Below are 14,415 nucleotides of genomic sequence, written 5' to 3'. Positions count from 1 at the left end.
AAGATAAAAGGTCTTTAAATAGATTTTTCAGTGATAAAAACGACCCACAAGGCCCGTTAAAGCACGGTGTGGGAACGCAATGGTCCATTTACTAACACAGCTAAAATGACGGACGACACAAATCCACACAACGGTACAATTTAACGGGCAGATTTCAGACTTATCCGTCCAGCACCATGGTAGGGTTATCAGATCACTACAATAACAACCCATCAACCAAGAAGAAAGAAAGGGCTACCTCACAAGGAACAAAAGAACCCAGTTATTTAAGAAAGAACTCGGGAATCTCATGAATAACTAGGATTACAGCAGAAAAATGAACGGCAACTCTGAAGACAAGATTCTTTCCATTACAAATGGCTTCAAAGATAGAAGATTACACATCTTACAAGACCCAATGAACTCGGCACTATGACAAGCAAGGTAGCAAAGAGGAGCCCAGACGCAACTAGGCTCTGGAACGACTACGTGCTCCAAATTGCTACTCGGTAGAACAAACCGCGATCGGCTACACTGTTTTCTTCAAAGGACGGACGAAGTGCATCCAAGGCAGAAATCAGCAGCACGACGGGACAACAAAGACTAGGGGAAGTCGGTAGGCATCTGTCTACCCAAGCTTGACGTGATGCAGGATCAGGTGTTGATCTGCACTAGACAGTCTCAAGACAGACGACGAAGATCAACCTAGAACTGCCGAATGAAGGAACAAAGTCCACATCACAAGACTTCCTCCAACTACCGCTACGTACTTCCTGGTACATTGCTGCTATGGGGTTAGTCTACCTCTAACCCCTATCACAAGACTTCCTCTAGCTACAACAAGACGCACAAGAACTATAAAAGACGCCCGGGGGCTGCTCTACTTCGCAAACTACCATGTTCATGACTACGAAGATTCAAGATGTTCAATGGAAGAAAACAAGCACTCCGGGAGGGTATTTATAGATCGAAGGAGCGGTGCACATGGACTAGGAGTACCAATGAAACAGGCCTTACAAAGGACATAGTGAAAAGATAGAACTCAATAATAGAAGACTCAGGCACAATACTCGAAATCGAGCATATTCGGAAGAATATACCAACACTGTGCAACCCGTGAACAGGCAACATTTATACCCAACCGCCACCATACAACCTCACCTGGCAAACGGCAAACTACCACAACAAGAGGAATTTTCAGTTAAATTCCAGCTCCTCGAACAAATCAGACTCAAGACCCTCCAACTCTTTGTTCCAAACAGTAAGAGGCTCGGGGGCTACACTCAGTGAGTGCACCTTTTTCTCTCAAAAAAAAGAGAAGGGCGCACGTCACCAAGAAGACTTTTTCAAGACAAAACTACTTCAAGGACTCACGACAAAAAGAAGCCGGACAGAGCTATACCCAAACTCTTCTTGATAAAGAACCCGGGAACATGCTCGGAGACTTTTCAACGAAGATCATGCATGTCCAGAAACAACTCAGATTGTTCGAAAACAACTCATATATTATGTCACTAAGCTCGGGGGCTCGACCAGCATCACGGCTTAATCAACACTAAGCTAGGGGGCTCGGCCTTCATTTCAACTACTCCTAGAAGCTCGGAACCAAAGACAAAGGACCAAGAATACAAGAAACTCAAGACTACAACGACGACAACACATCAAGACCCTTCATCCAATTTCTTTTCTAAAGAGAAGAACTCGAAGAAGGCTCGGGGCTGCGGGATACATAGCCCCAGAATTTTTTGAAGACAAGAATCTGGACCCTCCAACTTTTGCAAGCAAAAGCAAGAGGCTCGGGGGCTACACTCAGTGAGTGCAATTTTTATGAAAAATTGCAACCACCCAAAAAGAACTCGGATATAGTATGCTCAAGAGCCCTTCGACGAAGAATTAGAATAATTTCAGGACAAGACCCTCCAACTCTTTGTTCCAAAAAGCAAGAGGCTCGGGGGCTACACTCAGTGAGTGCACCTTTTTCTTCAAAAAAGCACGCACCACTCGAAGATTCCAAGAAGCGCTACATGGTTTCACTCAAGAAAGCACTCGGACGATGCTTGTCCCTGCTCGGCAAGACCTGGAGGAACAAGACAAGGCTTCCGGAGTACAACCATGAAGTGCTCAGGGGCTTGTCAGTGCGGGACCCACAGGATGCCCCGCAAGGAAGAGAGAAGATCTAGTCTAACTAGGATTCTCCCCATATAACCTTAGTAGTAGTATTATTTTGTAATCCTACTAGGAACTCTCATTGTAAACCGACTAGGAATCTAACCTCCTAACTATATAAAGGAGGGCAGGGTTCCTAGAGAGGAGAGATCATGATTTCTACAACACAATCAATCCAACGCAGAGGCTAACGCTGACTGGACGTAGGGCTATTACTCAACCACAGTCGAGGGCCTGAACCAGGATAAATCGACTGTCTCTTGCGTTCACCGTCGAGTTCTGCATACGCTGAAGCCCAAATAATACTGCCCCGGGGACCCCCATGGCAGGCTATCGGTGGTAAAACATCGACATCATCTTCTTCTTGTCCTCCTCTTCCTTCTTGTCATCCTTGTCATCTCCCTCCCTTTCCACACGGTATGTCTCTTGTGTTATGACATCACCTAGTACTTGGTTAGGGGTAATCTCCTTTAATCCTCCTCTTATGATGAGCAATCTCAACATCTCAAATCTTGGAGGTAAGCACATCAAGAATCGATGAGAGACATCATCATCCTTGATCTTCTCTCCCAATACCTTCAAGTCGTTGATAATGACTTGCAATCGATGGAACATCTCCGGAATGCTCTCATCATCCTTCATCTTGAAACTTGTCAACTTGTCCTTGAGGATGTACAACTTGGCACTCTTCACCGCCGGTGTGCCCTCATATGTTTCCTCTAATCTCCTCCACACCTCATTTGCTCTTTCACAATCTTTGATTTGCTCAAACACCTTGGAATCAATAGCATTGTATATGGTGTTGAGAGCCATTGTGTTACATTGCTTGTTGATCTTATCTTGGTTGGTGGGATCATCGGGATCGATGATAGCATAGTCATTCTCGGTCACTTCCCATACTTGATCATTTATTGAACCAAGATACATTCTTATCTTTCTCTTCCAATAACCATAGGATGTGCCATCAAAGAATGGTGGTTTGCCCCCCACATGGTTGAACACAACTTCAGCCATAATTTGACATCGAGGATGTTAAGCCTTCAATCAAACGGTGACCACGGCTCTGATACCACTTGAAAGGTTCTAGTATGGCTAGAGGGGGGGTGAATAGCCTATTTAAAAATCTACAAATCAACTAGAGCAATTTGATTAGTATGACAAATAGCGAAATGCAAACTTGCTCTAGCTCTATAAGGGTTGCAAGCCACCTATCTAACAATTCTAGTTGCAATGATTACTAGGCACACAACTTGCAAAGTTACTACTCACTAAGAGCTCTCAATCTTGCTACTCTAAAGAGCTCCACTAGATGAACTTAAAACAACAAAGCAAGCTCTCAATTCTAATTACACTAAAGAGCTTGTCACAACTAGTTTGCAAGAATATAAATGAGTGAGTAGGGTGATTATACCACCGTGTAGAGGAATGAACCAATCACAAGATGAAGATTACGCCAATCACCGGGATAATGAAAATGACAAGAGACAACTGATTTTCTCCCGAGGTTCACGTGCTTGCCAACATGCTACGTCCCTGTTGTGTCGACCAACACTTGGTGGTTTAGCGGCTAAGAGGTGTTTCACAAACCTCGTCCACATGAATGTACACCGCAAGAACCTACTCACAAGTGAGGTAACTCAATGACACGAGCAATTTACTAGAGTTACCTTTCAGCACTCCGCCGGGGAAGGTACAACTCCCCTCACAATCACCGACGACGGCCACGAACAATCACCAACTCGTGCCGATCCTTCACCGCTGCACCAAGCCGTCTAGGTGGTGGCAACCACTATGAGTAACAAGCGAAATCCACAGTGCAACATGAATACCAAGTGCCTCTAGATGTAATCACTCAAGCAATGCACTTGGATTCTCTCCCAATCTCACAAAGATGATGGATCAATGATGGAGATGAGTGGGAGTGCTTTGGCTAAGCTCACTAGGTTGTTACGTCAATGAAAATGTGCAAGAGAGTGAGCTTGAGCTAGCCATGGGGCTTAAATAGAAGCCCCCATGAAATAGAGCCATTGTACCCCTTCACTGGGTACTGATCGGGGTGACCGGACGCTCCGGTCCTACTGACCGGACGCAGGGCTCAACGTCCGGTCACCCGATGGCGGCCACATGTCATCTTGCGTACAACAGGAGTCGTTTGATCTCAACGGTCATGACATGACCGGACGCTCTGTCAAAAGTCACCGAACGCTGAACCCTCAGCATCTAGTCATTTCCAGTAAGCTCCCAAAGACTGAAAAACTTGACCGGACGCGTCCGGTGGTACTTGACCGGACACAGCCAGCGTCCGGTCAGTCACCCTGATTTCTGTGCTGCTACGTCAGCTCTGACCGGACGCATCCTTCCAGCATCCGGTCAGTTAGAGGCCCAGCGTCTGATCACATGACCGATGCCGGGGTATCACTGCCACGCCTGACCGGACGCACCGGTCTCCCTGAGACCAGCGTCCTGTTAGTAGAAAAATAGTGAGACTGACCCTTTATCATCTCTATCTCCTTCACCCTTGCTCGAATGTGCCAACCACCAAGTGTATCACCTTGTGGACATGTGTTAGCATATTTTCACAAATATTTTCAAGGGTGTTAGTACTTCACTAGATCCTAAATGCATATGTAATGAATTAGAGCATCTAGTGGCACTTTGATAACCGCATTTTGATACGAGTTTCACTCCTCTTAATAGTACGGCCATCTATCCTAAATGTGATCACACTCACTAAGTGTCTTGATCACTAAAACAAAATGGCTCCTACATATTATACCTTTGCCTTGAGCCTTTTGTTTTTCTCTTTCTTCTTTTCCAAGTTCACGCCTTTGATCATAACCATGCCATCACCATTGTCATGATCTTCGTCATTGCTTCATTACCTGGAGTAGTGCTACCTATCTTATGATCACTTTGATAAACTAGGTTAGCACTTGGGGTTTCATCAATTAACCAAAACCAAACTAGAGCTTTCAATGACCCGACTCACTCAAACGTGATATGACCTGACTCACTCGAGTGTGACAGTGACATTACCAGGTTGGCCCCGTTCACTGGTCTGAAACTGGCTGAAAAACAATGTTCCGGCTGAATTATTGTGAGAGAAAAATACTGTTCCGGCTGAAAAAAGAAGCCGAACAAGCCGAATATGGGGTAAGCCAAACATGGCCGTTGTGTCTTCCCATTCCTAGTCACCTGTTCCAATTGTAGTGCATCGGTGATGGAGAACGCAGTCGTTGGGCTACGATCACTAAAAATGACATTGTACTCGCAGGACACATTGGCATTACACCGCAATATTTTTACCCCATAGGTGGCCACATAAAATTCATGATCACAGGACAACGTGGTTCCGCTTGAGGATGCCTTGGGGTCACATAATATAAGTGAAACTACACATAGACTCCCACACCACATTCAACATAAAAATGAACACAACTGAATTAATTTCTAGTTTGAGATACAAGAAAGAAAAAGTGGGAAATGGTTACCCCGAGTCCACTATTGTGGGGGCATTTTTCATAGGAGATGAAGTTAACTGATAGGATGTCGCTGCCAGTGTTGACCTGGACGGTAGCGCTTCGGCGGCATCCCGATCTTGATCTCCGTGAAGTACAAGTTGCGCACGCCCGGACCAGCCCAATAATCTCAACAACGTAATCAAATCAAGCACCCCGCAGGGAAATCTTGATCCATAATTTCTATAACTCATGATAGATTACAAATTTTTAACCTCTTGACCAGCAAGTATTCCAAGATTATTTAATTTACAACCTATCATAAGACCTGCATCAAGTGACCGTCTCGGCGGCACCAATGCACGATATGATGGTGAATTGGCGATGGAGGGGCTAGGGTACGGTACGGGTTCAGCATCGAGGAAAGGGAAAGGAAAGACAACCGTTTTGGACCTGTCTCTCGGAGATGACGTGGTACCTTCCAAACTTGCAACCATTCTGCCTCGTCACTCCAGTCGTTCTGCTCTTTTGGATGCTTGCATGCTTAGCTTATAGCTTACCTAATGGCGAATGCCTATCAGCACACAGAACTTAGAGAGAACCCCGGCCCACATGGAAATATCATTAGCAAGTACGTAAGCAAAGTGCTCTGTTAGTAGTTTGGCACAAGATGTCATCGGGCACCCTTTTCTGCCATGCTCTCGAACGTGGACACCTGCACCGAACCTCTTCACCGAACTTCAACAAGGAACGTAACACATTGCCATTGCAATTCATATAATTCACCCAATATATAATGCTCCCTCCGTTCAGATCAATAACTAAAATTATAGGCATCGTATATGGTCTGTACAGTATAATATTGGCTAGTTCTTTTTGTTCTAATATAGGTTTATAGACTAAAGCAAATGTATGTTTTTTATGGAACTAATTTTGAAGGTCGATCCACTCTAATTCTTAAATCTCCCTCCATTCCAAATTATAAGATATTTTAGCTTTTCTAGATAGGTAGCTTTTGTATGCACCTAGATACACACTATGTATAGATATATACACTACACCATGATCCACTTTTCCCTACAATCATGTGTTGGTAAATCAAGGGTTTTCCCAACAAGTAATGTGTTGGCAATTCTTTACCTTTTTAGCATCACTTAAAGTGTCGGCAATAGTAACATAAGGCTACAACTTATATGTCGGCGTTTCTCCTTCCAACACATAAAGTGTCGGCGAAAGTTTTTAGACCAAAAAAGTGTCGTCCTAGCCTACCTAAACCACTGTCGAAGTGTCGGCGAAGGGGTACGCGCTGTGGGCGGGAGACCGCGCGCCAAAACAGTACTGTGCGCGGGAGCTAAAAGGCTAAACATTTTTTTTGATCGAGAAAACGCTAAGTTGAGGCCACTTTCTGCCAACCCTTCGTACGTCTCTTGCTCCCTTCCCCTTTCCACTCACGCAGGCACCGCGCGCCACCACAGCTCCGCCGCCGAGCGCTGCCAGTAGGGCTCCGCTGCCGGGCGCCGCCAGGAGCCGCTGCCAGAGGCTAGTACCCGGCACCCCTGACGCCCAAATCACCGCCTCCCAATCCCGCCTCCCAATCCCGCCGCCCAAATCGCCGCCTCCCAATCCCGCCGGCGCCGAAGTCATCCCTGGTCGGATCCCCGCAACCTACAGCAGTAGGCCCCTGCCGCCGAATCCAACAGACGGCGCCGCCCTAGCCCCCCATCGCCCTAGCCCGCCGTCACCCTAGCCCACCGCCGGCCAGCAAGAGCGGTGCCGCTGCTGCATCCCCATTCCCCTCCGCATCCAAGTGTGCCATCTCCGCATCCCCTTCCTCTCATCCCCATTCCCCTGCGTGCTAGGGTTTCGGCACAGCTTACTTTTTTTGTATTTTTTTTCTTGGTTGTAGAATGGAGTAGACAAAGATGAGAAAGGCTACAAAGATTCAAGGTTTGGGTTGCTTCTCTTGCCCGCCATCTCTTCCCCTCTTTGGAGAATCAATTTCGATGTGATGTTTACTGCCTTAGTTGATTTTGCAGAGGAACCAGTAGGATTCAAGATCTTGTACACAACACAATCAAGATCTTCTACTGTCATTGCTTGATTGGTATGCTTTCCTTTTCTTATGAACTTTGTCTCTGCATTTGGCTTAGAACTGCAGGTTGTGTGTGATCTGTGATGTGATGATTTGGTTTCTTAAAACTGGACTAAATTTCCCCTATAGTTCTTATTGATGGCTTGTGGTGAGATAATTTTTTAGCATGTGTGGTGAAATTGATTTAATTTGGACAATTGTTTGGCATGATCTTTATTTTTTTATTGAACAACCCAATCTGAACTGAATGATTTTTTATTTTGGGAGTAATATTTCACTATTTTGACACTGCATTTTGTAAAAGGTGCGTCATGGATAAAATTTGGATGGATTAGCCTAGGTACATAATAAACCTATGACCATATACTAGAATCTGCATGCATAGGGTGTTTGGTCTGATATCTTGATCATCATTTGTAGGCAAACCCTTGTGTATAGAGAAGGAGTGGATATGTTTTTAGAGTTTGCCTTTAGTAATTCAGCAAAAGGAAATCAGATTTTGTGTCCCTGCAAGGCATGCAAGAACTCTTGTTGGAGGGTCCATAGTATTGTACTTGAGCACTTGATATGTGAGGGATTTACAGATGGGTATATAACATGGGTGAATCATGGTGAACCTAGTTCTAGTTTTTTCACAAATAGCAGCCAACATGAAAGGGTAGAAGTAGGGGACCCAAATGAAGAGGATGACATTTCTGGTTTACTTCAAGACATAGCTGGGGGTTTAGATGTCCAGGGGGACTTAGAAGTAGACAACACGAAGCAACACAATGAGGATATGGAAGCTTTTTACAAAATGGTAGAAGATGATGGCAAGGAGCTATATCCAGGTTGCAAGTACTCGAAGCTACGCTTCATTGTAAGATTACTGCATATCAAATTCATTGGGCGATGGAGTAACAAAAGCTTCGACATGCTATTAGAGTTACTTAAGGATGTCTTACCTAAAGAGTCATCACTTCCAAAAAAACTTTAATGCTGCTAAAAAATGGCAAAAGGTGTAGGACTTGGTTATGTGAAAATTCATGCATGTGAGAATGATTGCATACTATTTTGGAAGGAGCATGCGAAGAAAGATGTATGTCCAAAATGTGATACTTCAAGATGGAAATCAGAAAATAGTAGTCCTAGTGGAAAACATGTGCATAGGGTTCCTAGGAAAGTTCTGCGTTACTTCCCTATAAAGAAAAGGCTGCAATGGTATTTTATGTGCTCAAAAATAGAAGTGACACAAGGTGGCATGATGAAGGACGCACACAAGATGGTTTGTTGAGGCATCCTGTTGATGCTCCTTTCTGGAAAGATTTTGACTCTAAGCATCCAGTATTTTCATCAGAGAGTCGAAATCTTAGACTAGCTGTAGCTAGCGATGGCTTTAATCCTTTTAGGACCATGAAATCAACTTATAGCATTTGGCCTGTTATTTTGATCCCATACAACCTTCCACCTTGGAAGTGTATGAAGCAATCAAATTTCATCCTATCCTTGTTGATCCCTGGACCTAAGGCACCTTGTGGTGATATGGATGTCTTTCTTGAGCCACTGGTGGATGATATGGTAGAAATGTTTGTTCATGGTGTAAGAACATATGATGCTTCTAAGCGTGAACCCTTCCAACTGCGTGCTGCCATAGTTTGCACCATATCTGATTTTCCAGGTCTAGGTTATTTGGTGGCATGTGTCACTTCTGGCAAAGTTGCATGTCCTGAATGCCACTTAGATACATGTTCTTTCCAACTAAAAAAAGGAGGCAAGTGTGTCTACATGGGCCATCGTAGATTCTTAGATGCCGAACACAAGTTTTGGTTTGATGCAGATTCATTTGATGATACCACAGAACTTAGGCCAGCACCTAGACCTCTTAGTGGAGAGGAAATATTGGAGCTGATAGCCAATATATGCACAACCTTCAGAAAGGACCCAGTAACCAAGAAGCCAGCCAAGCGTTAGTGCAATCCAACTACAGAGGAGCCATCCAAGTGAAAATGCAAGAAAGTTAATGAGCCACCAACTGTTTGGAAAAGAAAATACATTTGGTTTAAGTTGCCATATTGGAAAGACCTACTTCTATGGCATAATTTTGATGTTATGCACATAGAAAAGATTGTGTGTTAGAATATTATTGACACACTTTTGGACACCGATGGAAAATCCAAGGATAACTTAAATGCTCGCTTGGACATCCAGAAACTTGGCATTAGAAGTGATCTTCATCCTGTTAGTGTAGAAGATAACTTTTATTTACCTCCAGCACAGTTTATAATGAGTCCTGATGATAGGGAAGCATTTTGCCAAGTATTGAAGGATGTGAAGTTCCCAGACGGTTATGCATCTGATATGCGTCGTAATGTGCAAGTTAAGGAGAAGAAGATAATTGGATTAAAGAGCCATGACAACCACATATTGTTGCAGCACTTACTTCCCATTGCTGTTCGGAATATACTGCCAAAAAGAGTAAGTGTAGCACTAATTCATGTGAGCAATTTCTTCAAGAAGATCTACTCACCCACTATTCGTATCAGTGATATGCAAAAACTAGAGGCTGAAATAGCTGAGACACTAAGTGTCCTTGAGACTATATTTCTACCATCTTTTTTTGATATCATGGTTCATTTGATGGTGCATCTGCCTGCTCAAGGAAGACTTGCTGGTCCTGTACACTATCGTAGCATGTGGGCAGTAGAGAGGTACCAAACTATTTCCAATTGCTATTGAGCATATTTGTAGTTAGATTCCACGCTAAAACTGTTACTTCATAGATATTTGATGAAGTTGAAGGGCTCTGTTCGTACTAGAAGTCATCCAGAGGGATCAATTTGTGAGGCCTACAAATTTGATGAGAGCCTTACTTTCTGCTCCAAATTTTTGAAAGGCTATGAGACTGGACAAGTAGGAAATGGTGAAAGTATGGACTGTGAAATTTGTACCACACCATTCTTCCAAAGCACAGGGCAAGCTTTGAGTGGCAAGTGCACTGTATCCATAGAATACAAGACTTGGGTTCAAGCACATAGATATGTATTATTCAACTATGATAAGATAGAACCATACTTGAAGTAAGCAATCCACACAACTTGGCACATTGCATTTCTCGTGTTCTTATCTATAAATTTCTCAATGGGTACCACACCTTTGCAGCAAACATGTGGAGTACCTTTCCTCGATAGGTCGCCACAATCAACGACAAATGACTCGTATCCATCATGAAATGTTTCATGATTGGTTTAGAAAGCATGTAAGTAAAGGCGTGATTAACATGTTCTGTTCAGATCTAATACAGTTAAATTAACTAGACATAATGTGATATTTACAGGTGGAAGGGTTAGTTGAAAGTGGTGTAGAAGTACCAGAAGAGATACATATTTTGGCAAATGAACCTTTCATGATTGCAACAACATACAATAGCTATGCAATTAATGGATTTAAATTCCATACGTTCTCCTATGATGAGGGTAGACTAGTTCAAGGCAGTGGAGTAGCTTTGGTTGCCCAGACCTCTTGCTTTGAAAATGGAAACAATGTGGACCTAGTTACGAGAAACAAGATATACTATGGCATCATCAAAGAAATCATTGAGTTAAACTATCGCAACAAAGGAAACATAGTTTTGTTTAAATGTGATTGGGTGGACAATCGCATTCAAGATAAATGGGTAAAAAAGATCAACTTGGGGTTACAAGTGTTAATTTAAAGCATTTATTCAATACTGGAGAAAATATGTTAGATGAACCTTTTATCTTGGCATCACAAGCTGTACAGGTTTACTATGTTAAGGAAGGTCCTGAATCAGATTGGTATGCTGTTGCCCAGTCAAAACCATGCGATCTTTATGATATGGCGGTTGAAAATGAAATACGTAACCCAATGAGTGATTTGGATGCAAATGTTGATCTCAGTGGTCTTTTTGGAGATGTTGTACATGTAAGGACTGATATAGATGGGGTCATTGTTGCTGAAAGAAAGAGGAAGTAAGTCTCAAACACCATCAATTGTTGCTGGTGCTATGCAGATTTTTCTTTGACATAATTGCTTTGTTGGTCTGAACTAATTGTTGATTGCTTACATACTTGCACTACTATTTTATGAGAATCCTGTACTAATTCATTTTTGTTTTTTAGGATAAGCAATGTCAAAAGCAAGGGGAAAAAGAAAATTCGTGGAGCCAACTGATTATGAAAATGGTGTGGAGCCAAATGTTTATGAATCTAAAAGGAATGAAAACATCAGGCTAAGGGTGCAGAAAATGCAAGAACTGAATATTCAAGCTACTGCACAACAACTTAGCTCAATGCATCAAACAAACAAAAATAAAAAGGCATGTATTCCCATGAATCTGAAATATATGGTCTCAAAGAATTCTGTGAAGTGTCTATGGAAATCTAAACTAATTGTGTCCCCAAATGTAGACCCAAACTCCTGTTGAGGCAACTGGACGTAACCTACGATCTAGCTCTAGAATAAGTGACGCACATGTTGATATGGAAGCTATGAATGAACATCCTAAGAATCAACTTAATGAAGGTATTCGTCTCTATGTTGTGACAACTAATAATGCAATGCATCATGCATACCTAAGTTGGGTGTACTATGTTGTATTTGTTTTCCAGATGTTCCCGAATAGCCCAAAAAAATGTTCGAGGACCTACTACAAAGGCTGATATCTATGCAAGGCAAAATAAGCCTAAACTCCAATTGGATGTCAATGCGTGTGGTCAACCTTGCGGACCATCAGGCACTAAATTTGCTAACTTCATTGGAACACTTGTGAGAACAAAGGGTTTCCCAATTGCACATGATGATTGGAGGAAGGTCTGTCCATGCAAAAAGTATAAGCTTTGGACAGATGCACAGGTAGTGAAATTGGTTGCAAATCTACCTACTACAGTCATGTGACTGAGTCCTAACTTATTATTTGTGTTGTATAGCTATATTGGCAAGTAGACAACTGTGTCTTCAATTGGTTTATGAAGACAACAGCTATGAAGTGGAAGGAGTTTAAAGCAGAATTGAAAAAGGTGTATGGTGATGACATGGAAGATGATGAACTGTTTGCTCTGTGCGATGACAGAGTTCATATGGATGACTGGAAGTGGCTAGTTAATCATTGGAGGTCTCCGGAGGCAGCTGTAAGTTACAAATTACTCGCTCATTTTCATAATGTATGTGGCATAGAATTATAAACATGAAATAATTTGGTAGGCCCGTTCTTTGAGGGGGAAAGCAAACCGTTCAAAGCTGACCCAAAACCATACAACTGGGAGTAAGAGTCATGCACGTGTTGGTACTGAAATGGTATGCAACATCTTTTTTTAGTTTGTTTTCCCTTTCTTCGTATCCTGTAACTACAATAACATATATATGGTTTAGGGTGAGGAGCTAGGGCATCTCCCTCATAGAGATGAATTGTTTATCAAAACTCACACACACACAAGAATGGAGTACCTCATAAAGGAGCTGCAACAACAATTATAAGTGTGATAAACACAACAATTTCTTATGCCATCATATTTTACTAATTTTTTTGCTTGCTGCAGAATGCACTTCAAGATGCAATTAGAGATAATCCTGTACTGAGAGACAAGAGTATCTAGGAAGGTGATGCTTATTCCTATGTTTGTGGGGCAGAGAAGAATGGATATGTTCGTGTTGTGGGTTTGGGGCCAAGTCCAGTAGATTTAGAAATGCCTGGAGCTAGAAAATACACATCAACAAGGCTTCAAATGGAGATAGAAGCTCGTCGGCAATATGATAAGAGAGTGGAAGATCTAACAAATCGTCTGGACATAATTCAAGAAACTCTAGATAGATTGCTGCAGCAACAGAATGCCAATAGCACTCCCCATGGATCTAATAATGCACTAGACGTGGTAACTGTTAACCTTTATCTCTTACATTTTTCTCATTGTCAGTGCAATAATTGTTCAATGGTTTTTACTTTGATTTAGAGCTTGAGGGCTGCACCAACCTATCATGATGAAGAAGTACATGAAGAACAAGAACAAGATGCTAGATCATATGCAGGGGATGATATGGCTGATATGCACTTATATGATGATGATGACTTTGTGAGTAGACAAGTGGTCCTTCGAGAGGAGCAACATAATGAGGTAATTTCCTTTGTGTTCTTGCTAGGCCTTTAAGCTGAATCAGACCATATTGCATTGGTATTAGTATTTTTACCCTACTAAAATATATTTTATGCTTCAGGGTGGCAGAGATGTGATACTATATAATGTAGTAAGGGCCTATGAAGTTGCTGTGGCAAAGGCTACCATTCAAACAAAGAACCCAAGGGCTATTGTTGGGGGTACTGCTCTTGGTGTGTAGTTCTGTGAAGTGGTTGTTAACCATGTGTTTATGAGGAACGCTGTACTGCCCCGTCCATATGAAGGGGCCACCACCATTCTAGAGGCTCGTGGGAGATGCATTGCTTGGCCACATGACAGAGTAATGGTCTAACTCTTTATATTCTTGAAGGATGACAAGAAGTCTCAGTATACTCTTAGTAATATATTTGTTTTCTACTAGATGAAGGATGACAAGAAGTCATTGTAGCAGTCAAAAGGTGGTGGCACAGCTTGAAGGTATTTTACTTGAACATTTTGATGTATATATTTAGCTAGCAGAGGAAGCCATAACTATTTGTTAATTGCATTGGTTAATTGCAACTGTTCAAAAAATAGTTATTCATGTATGCAAAACCTTCTCCATGCTCCTCTC

General features: G+C 42.5%; 1 pseudogene; it reads left to right on the top strand.

Moving 5' to 3' along the window:
• The first annotated feature begins 8,006 nt into the window (after positions 1-8,006).
• Positions 8,007-14,022, top strand: LOC136534342 (uncharacterized; annotated as a pseudogene).
• The last annotated feature ends 393 nt before the right edge of the window (positions 14,023-14,415 follow it).

The sequence above is a fragment of the Miscanthus floridulus genome, unplaced genomic scaffold (assembly GCF_019320115.1).
Source record: "Miscanthus floridulus cultivar M001 unplaced genomic scaffold, ASM1932011v1 os_1828, whole genome shotgun sequence".
Taxonomy (NCBI): Eukaryota; Viridiplantae; Streptophyta; class Magnoliopsida; order Poales; family Poaceae; genus Miscanthus; species Miscanthus floridulus.
The sequence above is the reverse complement of the archived record's forward strand: the minus strand, read 5'-3'. Positions and strand labels throughout refer to the sequence as shown.